The sequence below is a fragment of the Phascolarctos cinereus genome, unplaced genomic scaffold (genome assembly GCF_003287225.1).
Source record: "Phascolarctos cinereus isolate Bilbo 61053 unplaced genomic scaffold, phaCin_HiC Scaffold_2;HRSCAF=192, whole genome shotgun sequence".
Classification (NCBI taxonomy): domain Eukaryota; kingdom Metazoa; phylum Chordata; class Mammalia; order Diprotodontia; family Phascolarctidae; genus Phascolarctos; species Phascolarctos cinereus.
In genome coordinates, this window is record NW_027555625.1 from 391,071,798 (window position 1) to 391,083,392 (window position 11,595).

General features: G+C 43.1%; 1 pseudogene; it reads left to right on the forward strand.

The window, feature by feature from the left end:
- Window positions 1–10,676: 10,676 nt before the first annotated feature.
- LOC110212360 (eukaryotic translation initiation factor 5A-1-like) lies at window positions 10,677–11,157 on the forward strand (annotated as a pseudogene).
- Window positions 11,158–11,595: the final 438 nt, after the last annotated feature.

Sequence of the window (11,595 nt, forward strand, 5' to 3'; positions counted from 1 at the left end):
CACTGGCTGTTTGGTTTCTGCTGATTTTTGGCAAATCTTTGTCATGGGGAGAAATCCCATACTGGTCACGAACACCTGCCTGAGGTTAGGAAAACCATGTAGTTTACGGTAGTGTCACTGTTGCTGCTTGTTACCTGTTCTTTGCCAAACACATTATCTTGATCTTCCTCTTGGTACAGCTTTCCCACCCCCTACTTTTGACCAAATACATTTGAACCAGCATTTGTCAGCTTTAAGCTATGGCAGCCGCCCTCTAAGTTCAACAAGTAGTAGCTTACTGGCATCATCAACCTATTTCCTTTTTGTTCTGCTGAAACCCCTGCATCCCTGCTCCCAGACGTTTTAAGAAACCTGAAAGTTTGTCATTGAGTTGCCCATCTGATCACCCATGAGCCAGAATAGCCAGAGGATTTGCTATGGCGATTTCCGGTCTCCTGTGCACATTCAGAGCACTGTTAGAAAGTGTAAAGACACTAGTAAGGGCAGCTGGGTGACACAGTGGATAGAGTACCAGACCTGGAATCAGGAAGACCTGAATTCAGATCTGCCTTCAGACACTAGCTGTGTGACCCTGGGCAAGTCACTTAACCTTGTTTGTCTCCGTTTTCTCATCTGTAAAATGAATTGAAGGAAATGGCAAAGGACTCCAGTATCTTTGCCAAGAAAGCTCCCTAAAGTGAGGTTATGAAGATTCAAACATAACTCAACAACAACCAAGCTACTAGTCAAATGACAGATGTACCTAAAACTGGGGGTGTTTTTTTTCTCTCCTCACCAAGAAACAAACTAGGAAAACAATTCTCTGCTTTTCAGGGACATAACTGCAGGATCAGGGTCAAAATTCTAGAGTGGGCATGCAAGGGTGCAGACAGAACACTAGAACTAGGAGACAGGAGACATGGATTTAGTTCCTAGCTTTACCAGAGTGGGCTAACTGTGATCTGGAGTCTTCTTTTGGTGAAGGCGAGTCCCTCAGCCTTTCTAGACCTCAGTTTCCTCATCTCTAAGTAGGGGAATTGCACAAGGTAAACTCTTAAGTCTCATCTAGCTCTAATATGAATTGATAGACCTGAGAGATTATCTAGGCAGCTAGGTGGCACAGTAGATAGAGTACCAGGCCTGGAGTCAAGAAGACTTGGCCTCAGGTACTTACTAGCTCGGTGACCTTGGGCAAGTCGTTTAACCCTGCTTGCCTCAGTTCCTCATCTGTAAAATGAGCTGGAGAAGGAAATGGCAAAACGCTTCAACATCTTCACCAAGGAAAACCCCAAATGGGGTCACGAAGAGTTGGACACAGCTGAAAACGACTGAACAACAACACAGAGATTGTGCAGCCCAACTTCCTCATTTTATACATGAGAAAACAGACCCGGGAAAGTTGACTTGCCTAAGATCACACAGCTAGTCAGTGTTGAAGTTTATAACCACCCAGTAGGAGTGATGGGGAAATGAAGCCTTCACTTCATGGTGTCCTGTAGAAAATGGACGTTTGTCTTTCCTAACGACAGAAAAGAGAAAGCTTGACGTTTTATACATGAGATGGCCAAAAAGAAATTCTTAAAAGATGGATACAGTTGGGGCAACTAGGTAGCGCAGGGATAGAACACTGGCTGTGTAGTCAGGAGGACCTGAGTTCAAATCCGGCGTCCGACATAACACTCTCCAGCTGTGTGATCCTGGACAAGTCACTTAAGCCCAATTGCCCTCACCAAAAACGGATACAGTATTGGAGAGGCTGTAGATTAGTCTAATAATTCTGGAAAACAGTTTGGAACAATGCTAGAAAAACAACACCCTTTAACCCAACTATCCCGTTAAAGGCTATGTACCCTAAGGGGGTCAAAATTGTAACACAAGGTCCCACATATGACAAATTTAAGAGCATTGTAGTAAAAACAAAATGGATGAATGAAAATGGGTATCCGTTTAATGGGGAGTGGCAGAACAAACTAATAAGGTGCATGTGATAAACATTAAATGAGCACTGGATTCAGCCTAAAAGGCAGTGACCAATATTTCTCCCACAGTATAGATGATCAGATATTATCTCCCTTCTCTAGGTAGAGAGATGGGGAACCATGGGTGTTTAATGTTGCGTATTTTGTCTGAGACAGTGATTATGTTGGTTGGTATTACTTAACTTTTTCTTTGTGACAAGGGAACGTTCTCTTTACCTTGAGAGGGATATTAGAAAATGTCCGTGGTGGGAAAAACAAGAGGCATCAGTGTTACTTTAAAGAAAGAGGGAAGGATGATGATATAGAAAACTGGAACATAATACACTGGCCCCTTTTTCTTCTCTCACTGAGCTGGTACAGCCATAGAAGGAAAGTATCTTTTGTTTATATACCCAGCTATGGTTTGTTTCAAATAAAGCATTTTAAAATCTGCTCCATCACCACAAGGTGGCAGTTGGCTAAAGGGTAATGACTAAAGGGATGTCCCAGAGGTGATAGAGTCTGGGTTAGACTAACCACTGCGGCTATTTACTGCTGAACATTTACCAGCTTGGACTGAGGCAATAAAGGAAAAACAAGATATGATCAACCCAAGTGGCAGCATAAACATTTCTTATCAATATTGAACTTACTTAATTTGAAGCAGAGGGAAGCCAGCTAAGTGCCAAAGGCAAGGCCAGGCTTAATCAGTTGATGCATAATCAGTATGCATATACTTGCTGCTGGAGGAAAGTGTTTGGAAGAAACTATTGATTTCTCAGAGAACAATTCTTCTAGGAATTGTTTTACCCTTCCTTCACTGGGTCCCTCTCTTAGGGTACTAGCTAGCCTCACTCCTTCTATAGAGTCATAAGAACAGATTTTAAAGCAATCACAGAGACCTCTGAGGAGACACCTCAGAGAAGATTGAGTGCAACACACATCTTACTGATAAAGAAACTGAGGTTCCATAAGCTGCAGTGACTTGCCTAAGGTGAACATCTCAACCTTTCACACACAGTTCGTGGAAGAACCAGGGCAAGATCCCAAGTTTCATGCCTAACAGTTCCATCAGTTCAGTGCTCTTTCAACTGAGGCTTTGCTTGACATGCTGATTAGAGTACTGAAGCTGGAGTTGGAAAAGCCTGGGTTCAAGTAACTGTGACCATAGGTATGTCATGATCTCTCTGAGCCTCAGTTTTCTCATCTGCAAAATAAAGTAATAGGTACCCCACAGGCTTGTGAATCCCAAACGAGTAAGCGTACTTAACTGTGTCATGCAAATCACTTTGCCAACCTTAAGCTATATAAATATCAACTATTAATGATGATCATAGTAGTACACAAGCCTTAAGGACAGAATTTTTCACTTACTGCTTCATTTTTTTAAAAAAGTTATTGCACTGAGCTTAAATTGTCCAGAACCAGGTAACAAAACAGCCTGCAATTTTTTGATTCTTCTGGGACCAGAACTGAGGTTCTTGCTGGTCTATACTCACTGCCCACCCCCTTCATTCCTTCATTCCTCCTTGAAGTACAGGCAGAGACATTCTGGTGGGTGAGTCTGTTTGCTTTATCTCAGTTTTTGGAAAACCATCTCTTCCAATGTTAGTATACTTTTCCAGTTACCTGAAAAAGAGGACTAGGTCACCTATGACAACATGAGCCCTTTACATTTTACCAAAACCAGAACATAAAGGTGACCCTCATTTAACACCTTTCTGGACAATGGCAGCTCACGTAATTCGATCTGTCCAAGCTCAGGGGGGTCTAAGTTTTCTTTTTTTTATTATGACATTAACAAGCAGCAACAAATACAAACATTTCCATATCTAAAGAACAGAAAAAAAGGTATAAATGAAACAGTGAATCTTAACTATATGCAGCTTCTCTTTTTTAAAGTACGTATGCTATTCAGCCATATAGCACCAATACTCCCCTGTTTGTCTGTATCTGCTTCTGAACTTCCTTCTGCTATCTTCTGTGTTTTTTAAAATGAAACTTTTAAATGGATACTTTCTTTTATTTTTTAGGACTATCACTGACCCCCAATTTTACCCCCAACACATTTTAAAATTTAATCTGCCTTTTTAACATTTTCTCCATCACTTTCTTAACTCCAGACAATCAACAAAATAATAAATCCTTTGCCGATTTCTGAAGTGTACATGCTCATATTGAAAGTTTAACAATCAGCTCTCTTGAGCTGATACAAGCTGGCTCCAGCACATCCCTTCTCCCATTTCTAACATTCTCTGATTCATCACATCCCCCTTTCCCAGGGCTATCGTAGAAACACATGACAAAGTGAGCAGAACAGAGAGCAATGGGAGATAGGAACACAGTCGTTCCCACCTCTTGCCCCCCTCCCACATAATTCTGTTTGTCTCATTGAAAGCATATTAATCTAAGTGATTGGTTAAAGTAAACGGCAAACATGGCGCAGTGGACAGTTTGCTAGATTTGGAGGCAAGAAGACCTGACTTTCAAGCGTCGCTTCTAAAACTAGCTGTGTCAACATGAACCAACGGTTACTTTTTTTTAGTCTCAGGCAGTTTTCTAAGACTAAAAGTTATAGGTAGATATTAACATATTGGTCAAGGTCTAAATTATTTAAAGGTAAGTTAGGGATAAAATAAAGTTCTCCCAGATACTGCTTTTTAAAAGTCCACTCTTTGTTGTCATTGTGTTCAGTTATGTCAGTCTCTTCGTGACCCGTAGACTTGTCCGTGGGGTCTTCTTGGCAAAGATACCTGAGTGGTTTGCCATTTCCTTCTCTGTCCTCATTTTACAGATGAGGAACTGAGGCAAACAGGGTTAAGTGACTTGCCCAGGGTAACACAGTAAGTGTCTGAAGGCAGATCTGAACTCAAATCTTTTTGACTCTAGGTTCAGTGTTCTATCTACTGCACCACCTTCCCTATTAGCTGCCCCATTATTCTTAACTCCCTTAAATAATCCTCTCAATATTCCTCTTCTACCTTCCCTCCCTTTACAATAACTTAATTTGGTTGAAGGAGCTCTTGGGAGGACCCAGACATGGTGAATAGGGAGCTGTATGTCTAGCTCCATTCCTTAATCTCCATGGGTACTAAAAAGCAAGAGAAGCACGAGAACACGCCATGACATCAAGAACACTGGACTTGAAACTAGGAGGCCCAGGTTCAATTTTTAGTTCTGACAATTGTGTGTGTGACCATGGAAAGGCACCATTTAACCTTTTTAAGCCTCAGTTTCCTTATCTGAAAAATGATGCTGATAATAATGCTTGTACTACCACCTTCACAGTGCAGTTGTGAGGAAAGTAATTTCAGAAACATAAAATTATATGCCTCTATGTATACACTGTCACTGCTATTATCGAGAGACATCATGGTGAGTAGAAAGTCTGGGAGTTAGGACGATGTAGGTTCAAATCTCACCTCTGACACATACTCAGTGAGAGATCCTGAACTCTCAGCCTCTTGGTACCCCAGAGAGCTCCTTGAGATGACTAAGTCTGAGATTTGCATTGCTAGAGGGAGTTTTTTCATCAGAAATCACCAATCTGGAGCAACAGCAACAACCCGAACCTTATTGTTACTACGCGTTTCTTTCTCTTTTGTGAAACCTGTTAGATAATGTTGGTGCAGCTTCAGTATTCCTGGGTGGGGGGGGGGTGGATCTGAAAAAACAACCAGGGATCTAGGGAATAACACAGGACTCCAGGCTGTGCTGCTGACTGAATTGTGTGATGGTTGGCATCGGTTTCTACCTCAGGAAATAGGGCTAATGCTCCTGTTGAAGGGTCTGATGGTATTATGTCAAGCTTCATATACATAATCACATTTGATTCTCACAATGACCTCCCCCAAAGGAAAATAGTGCAAGCATTATTATCCCCACCTAAGAAGAAATGGAGGCTCAGATTACCACAGGGACTTCCGAGTGGCTGTCCCTGTCCAAGGTCTGTGGGTCACAGGTGCCTTCTTGTCCAAGAAAAGAGAGCTAGCAAATCACCAACTCAGCATTGGGGATTCCACTCTCCTGACTCGCTCTATAGAATAGCCTTTCTTCTATAATTCATCAAACATGTATATTACATGCCTGCCGTGTGTGCAAGGTGCTGGTGCTAGGTTCTGGGAATACAAAAGCAAAAATGAGACAGCGTCCTTAAGGAGCTTGTATTTTACTGGTGAACACGATATGGACATGGGATAAGCAAGTATGAAATATGTGCAATAGAACATCAAGTTATTATTAAGAGGTCAAGAGCCCTCATTAGTGAGAGAATCAGGAGGGGCCTTGTGTAGGAGGTGAAACTTGAGCTATGCTTTGTGAAGCCAGGGATTGGGAGGAAGGGAGGCAGGGCCGTAGCCTGTGCAGAGGCGTGGTGGAGAAGGATGTACTATTTGTACTATCGCATACGGGGGACAGATAACAGGTCACGTTGACAGGAATGGAGAGTGTGGTGGGGAGGTATTATGAAATGAGAGCTCTACTGTGAAAGACTTTGAGTAACAGATTGAGAAATTTTTCCTAGTCATTCAGTAACCTTGATTTAGCATCTATGTGCCAGGTACTTAGTATCTTAGTATCAACACTTAGTAAGTGTTGAGGAGAGAAGGAAAGGCAAGAGACCGGCCCTGATCTCAGGGAACTCTCAGTCTAATGGAGAGGATAGCATTCAAAGATCTATGCACAAATAAGATTATGTACACACACACACACACACACACACACACACACACAGGATGAACTGGAGATAATCAATAGAGGGAAGGCACTAGCCTCAAGGGAGATGGAAAAAGGCTTTCAGTAGAAGGTGGGAATATAGCTGGACCTTGAATCATCTGGGGAGATGAAGATGAGGAGGGAGAGAATTCCAGGCATGGGGGACATGCAGTGAAAATGCCCAGGGTCAGAAATGTGGAGTGTCTTATGTGAGGAACAACAGAGAGGCCAGTATCATTGGATTTCAAAGTATGTGGGAGGGAGAATATAAGGTATAAGATGACTAGAGAGACAATAGGGAGACGCTGAGGATTTCTGAGCAGGGAAATGTCATGGTCAGATCTGCATTTTAGCAGTATCAATTTGGCAATTGTGTGGAGGGTGAATTGGAAAGGGAAGTGGAAACAGCAGGGGAAACCAGTTAGGAAGGTATTTCTATAGTCTCGGAGAGAAGTGAAGAGAGCCTGCACTAGCATGGTGACCAATGACTGGAAAGAAGGGAGCAGATGCAGATGTCATGGACACAGAAATGACAGGACTTTGAATCTAAATGGACACTCCAAGATGGTGGACCCAAGTGAGCAGAAGGATGCCGATGTTACAAAATACTTGAAGTTTTGCAAAGAGTCTTATGGACATTAGCTCGTTACTCCTCACAATGACTTCATGACTGTGCTGCCTTTATATCCACATATAAGTATCCATAAAGGAGAGCTCTCTACCTTGCTTCTCACTCTAGACCTTGCAAATTGCCCAGTGTCTAGGGGAAGGGAGTAGGATTGACTGTTGACTACTTCAATTCTGTTTCTAGAAGCTTAACCTTTTCGGAAAGTTTCTTCCAAGGCCCCCTTAGTCCTAATTGCCTCCATTGGCTTTCACTGTGTTAAAGCTTCAATATATCATTGGGTCTTATACTGCCAGTGGGGTTACACACTCCCCAAGAGTCCATTAGTCACCATGGGAGATTCATTAACTAAGGTCACTAGAGTGGCGTAGAGCACTAGAATGGTAATTTCCTACATAGTACCCTAGTGACCTAGAGCCAGCTAGCTCAGCTGGTCCAAGCATGTGGCTAATGAGGCTAGGGTCATGGCTTCCCATCCTGTATGGCCAATTAGCTTCATGCGGAGAAAAACTCCCTCCTAGGACTACAGCCCCTTATCCTCAGCCAGCCATCTTACAAATGTGTGCCATTGGTCACAAGGAGGATTGGGTGAGAGTATATGGATCAGTCAACATAGACCATTGCTACTTCAAAAAAAAAAATCCAAAACAGCTCAGATCTCACATCCTCCTGATGGTAGGGTGGTAGCAGTATCAGACTATACAAGAACAGCACCTTGACCTCAGTGACCTGGGAAATAGCATACTCCTTGAATAAGATCCTATCCAATGAAAATAATTTAGAGTTCCATTTTCCTGAGAGAAGCCAAGAGGTTTATACCTTGTAACCACCATTCATGAGAAGCCAATGGAAAAGGGAAGAAAAAGACTAATCTTGATCAGTCAAACATAGATGTCAAGATGTGGTTTAGAAATTTTGACCTGCTCATTGTTTTAGCAAATCCAATTCTGGTTCCTACTTTCCTCCTTCAAAATATCATTTAAACATACTCAGATACTTATTTCTCCCATAGTGACTTTGCAAAACAAGCTCTCCCAAATGACAAAAAAAGAAATAAAAAACTTTAATATCACGTAAGCCTACGTCTGTAGACTGAGCATATAACACAGTCTCTAATATATGTGCATATGCTAGGCAATAGTCTATAGAGTATAAAATAACAAACACATTATATGTTCCCATCTGTATATTAAGTTCGTCCATTGATAGTGAGTTTCTTCAGATGTTCCTGTTTCTAGGACATTGGGCTGATTGCACTGAGCCAAGGAATACTACAATAACACTAACATGATTGGCTAGCCATCTATTCAGGAAAAAACAAGTGGATGAAGAATGCATGCTTCTAAGATTATGGCATACATACTCTAGGCCCAGTGTTCTGTTCACTGCACCACCTAGCTGTCTAAAGTTAAATTGAGGGTGATCTCAGAGGGAAGGCACTAAGATTTAGGAAGGCTAGGAAAGGCTTCTTGCAGTAGGTATGCCTTTAATTGAGATGTGAAGAAAGCCTGGGAAGCTAGGAGGCAGAGAGGAGGGAAGAGAGTGTTCTAGGCATGGGGACAGCCAGTGAAAGTTCCTGGAGTAAAAAAAAAAATTCCTTGAGTCAGGAGATGTGCTGTTGTTTGCGTGGAACAGCAAGGAGGCCAATATCACTGGATCACAGAGTCTATGAAGGGGAATTAGATGAAAGAAGCCTAGAAAGGTAGGAAGGGGCCAGGCTGTAAAGGGATTTGAAGGCCAAACAGTAAACTAGCTATGCAAGGATAGTGAAGGATAACAGATTGTAGCCTGAGCACTAGAATGGTATCTCAGAGATAACAAGGATGAAGGTTTCAGGTTACTTAGGTAGATCCTCTATAGCAAATTTATGCACATGCATGGATAAGAATATCCCAGAATGAGATGGTATGTGTGTGTGTGTGGGAGAATTGCCTCAATGGAAAGAGTAAGCACATCAGTAAGGGAATTTATTCATTGGAAGTATTGAAATAAACAAAAAAAATATTATTTAATGATAATGTCCATGAAATTAGCAAATCCATCACTCAGGACTATGTTTACTTCTACTCTGTGAAATTAATGTATAGACACAGTGCAGGTGCTTCTACCTTCACTGTCCCATAAGGAAAGCTATTATTTTAGATGAGTTTCTCATTTAAGAACCTGAACCCAAAGACACATAAAATATTAGAGCTGAAGGTGAACTTAGAGGTCATCTAGCAAAACCTTCAGATTCTACAAAGGAGGAAATAGGCCCAGAGAAATACAATAGCTTGCCCAGTGTCACATAGTGAATTAGAGGCAGAAAAAAGACTTTTCAGCCTCTTTCTATTATGCCAGGCTGCCTCTCTGAACATCCTCTCTTGTTGCCAGGCCCAACCGCTTCTAAACTGAGCTTGGCCTTCCCTGCTCCCCATAGTGTTTATCCAAGGATATCTGTAGTTCCAAGGATAATTGACATCTTCCCAGTGCACTCCTATTTCCTCATGGCTTTCTTGCAAGAAGAAAGGAAAGAATTAAGAACTGAGGCCATCAGAAAAGGCTTTGTATGAGAGGCAGTACTTGGACTAAGTCTTGAAGGAAACTAAGGGTTACTAGGGTTGGGATTCTTATATCTTAAAAATACCCTGGAGGGGCAGAGCCAACATAGCAGAATAAAGGCAGGGACCCTCACCTGGGCTCTCCCAAAGTCCCCTTCAAACAATGTTAAAATAATGCCTCAAAACAAATTCTGAAGCAGAAGAACAAAAGGATGGGGCGTTCCAGGCCAAGGCATCTTAGAAACAATAAAGATCTGTCTCACTGGGTGAGAGTAGAATGCAGTCCAGCATAGGCCATGTCAGCACAAACTGTACCCCAACCAGCCAACAGGAGGCCTTGGAGGCGACTAAATTGAAGGTGGTGACTTCCAGAGCTCTCAGCTCACAGATGGTAAGGGGGTCAGACAAGCAGTTAAAAGGAGATTACAGGGGATTCTTTACTGAAACTAGGAGAAGGGCTCTGTTGCATTGCTCATACATGGTTCCAGGTTGCACTCCCAGGGTGAGGAGGAGAACTAGCAAGAATGAGTTACAGGGCAGAAAAGAATGTGTATAGTCACTCACAGACCACAGTACAGGCCAGGAGAGCAGTCACCACACCTCTCCTTAGATCTTACCACCCTGCAAGAACTGAAAACTTATAGACCCCTAGAACCAGCTCTGAAAATAGCAGCATGAAAAACTTGAAGCTGAAAACAGTGTCCCCTCTAACCCAGGAGTAGAGCCCAACTTTTGTTAAAGTTAAAAATCAAGAAATAGAGTGGCAGCGGTAACGGCGGTAATGGCAGCAGTAAGCTTGGCAGTAATGGTTGAACATGCAGCGGGCGGATGGGGGTCCAATCAGTACATTTGCACGAGTTGGAATAGAAGTCTTTCAAAATGGCAGATGACCTGGACTTTGAGACGAGGGATGCAAGGGCATCAGCTACCTTTCCCATGCAGTGCTCTGCCTTGTGCAAGACTTTGTAGTGCTCAAAGGCCGGCCCTGTAAGATAGTTGAGAGGTCCACCTCCAAGACTAGAAAGCAGGGCCATGCCAAGGTTCATCTGGTTGGTATCGATATCTTTACTGGGAAGAAATATGAAGATATCTGCCCTTCAACCCACAACATGGATGTGCCCAATTTCAAGAGAAATGATTTCCAGCTGATTGGGATTCAGGATGGCTACCTGTCACTGCTCCAGGACAGTGGGGAGGTGAGGGAGGACCTTCCTTTACCTGAGGGGTGACCTTGGCAAGGAGATTGAGCAGAAGTATGATTGTGGAGAAGAGATCCTGATAACAGTGCTGTCAGCCATGACAGAGGGAAGCAGCTGTTGCAATCAAGGCCACAGCAACATAACTGGCCCCCAGGGTGGTGGTGGCTGCAGCAGCAGCAGCAGCAATCAGTGCCTGAAGAGGCCTTCCCTCTCCTCCCCAGCCTGGTCAGGCTTTGGCCCCATGCTGGCAGACGCCTACTCTATTTCTTTGATGTTTTGTTTTGTTTTGTTTTCTCTTGATCCAGGGAGCTCCCCCAACCCCCACCCCTTTAGTCCAGCCCTACCTCCCCCAACCCCTTGGACAAGATCGGGGCAGGGCCTTGGTAAAACTGTCTCCTTCTCTCCCCCACTTCACACTACAGCCCTAGTGGGGGAGAGGGGATGGGGGCTCTTTGAGATTTAGGTTTTTTTATTTTGTATCATTCAATCTGGAAGCAGAAAGCTGTGGATTCTGGATTCTGGCAAAAATCCTCTGCCCCCTCTCCCTACCTATCCTGTCTGGCCCCCTGGTTCCCTATACC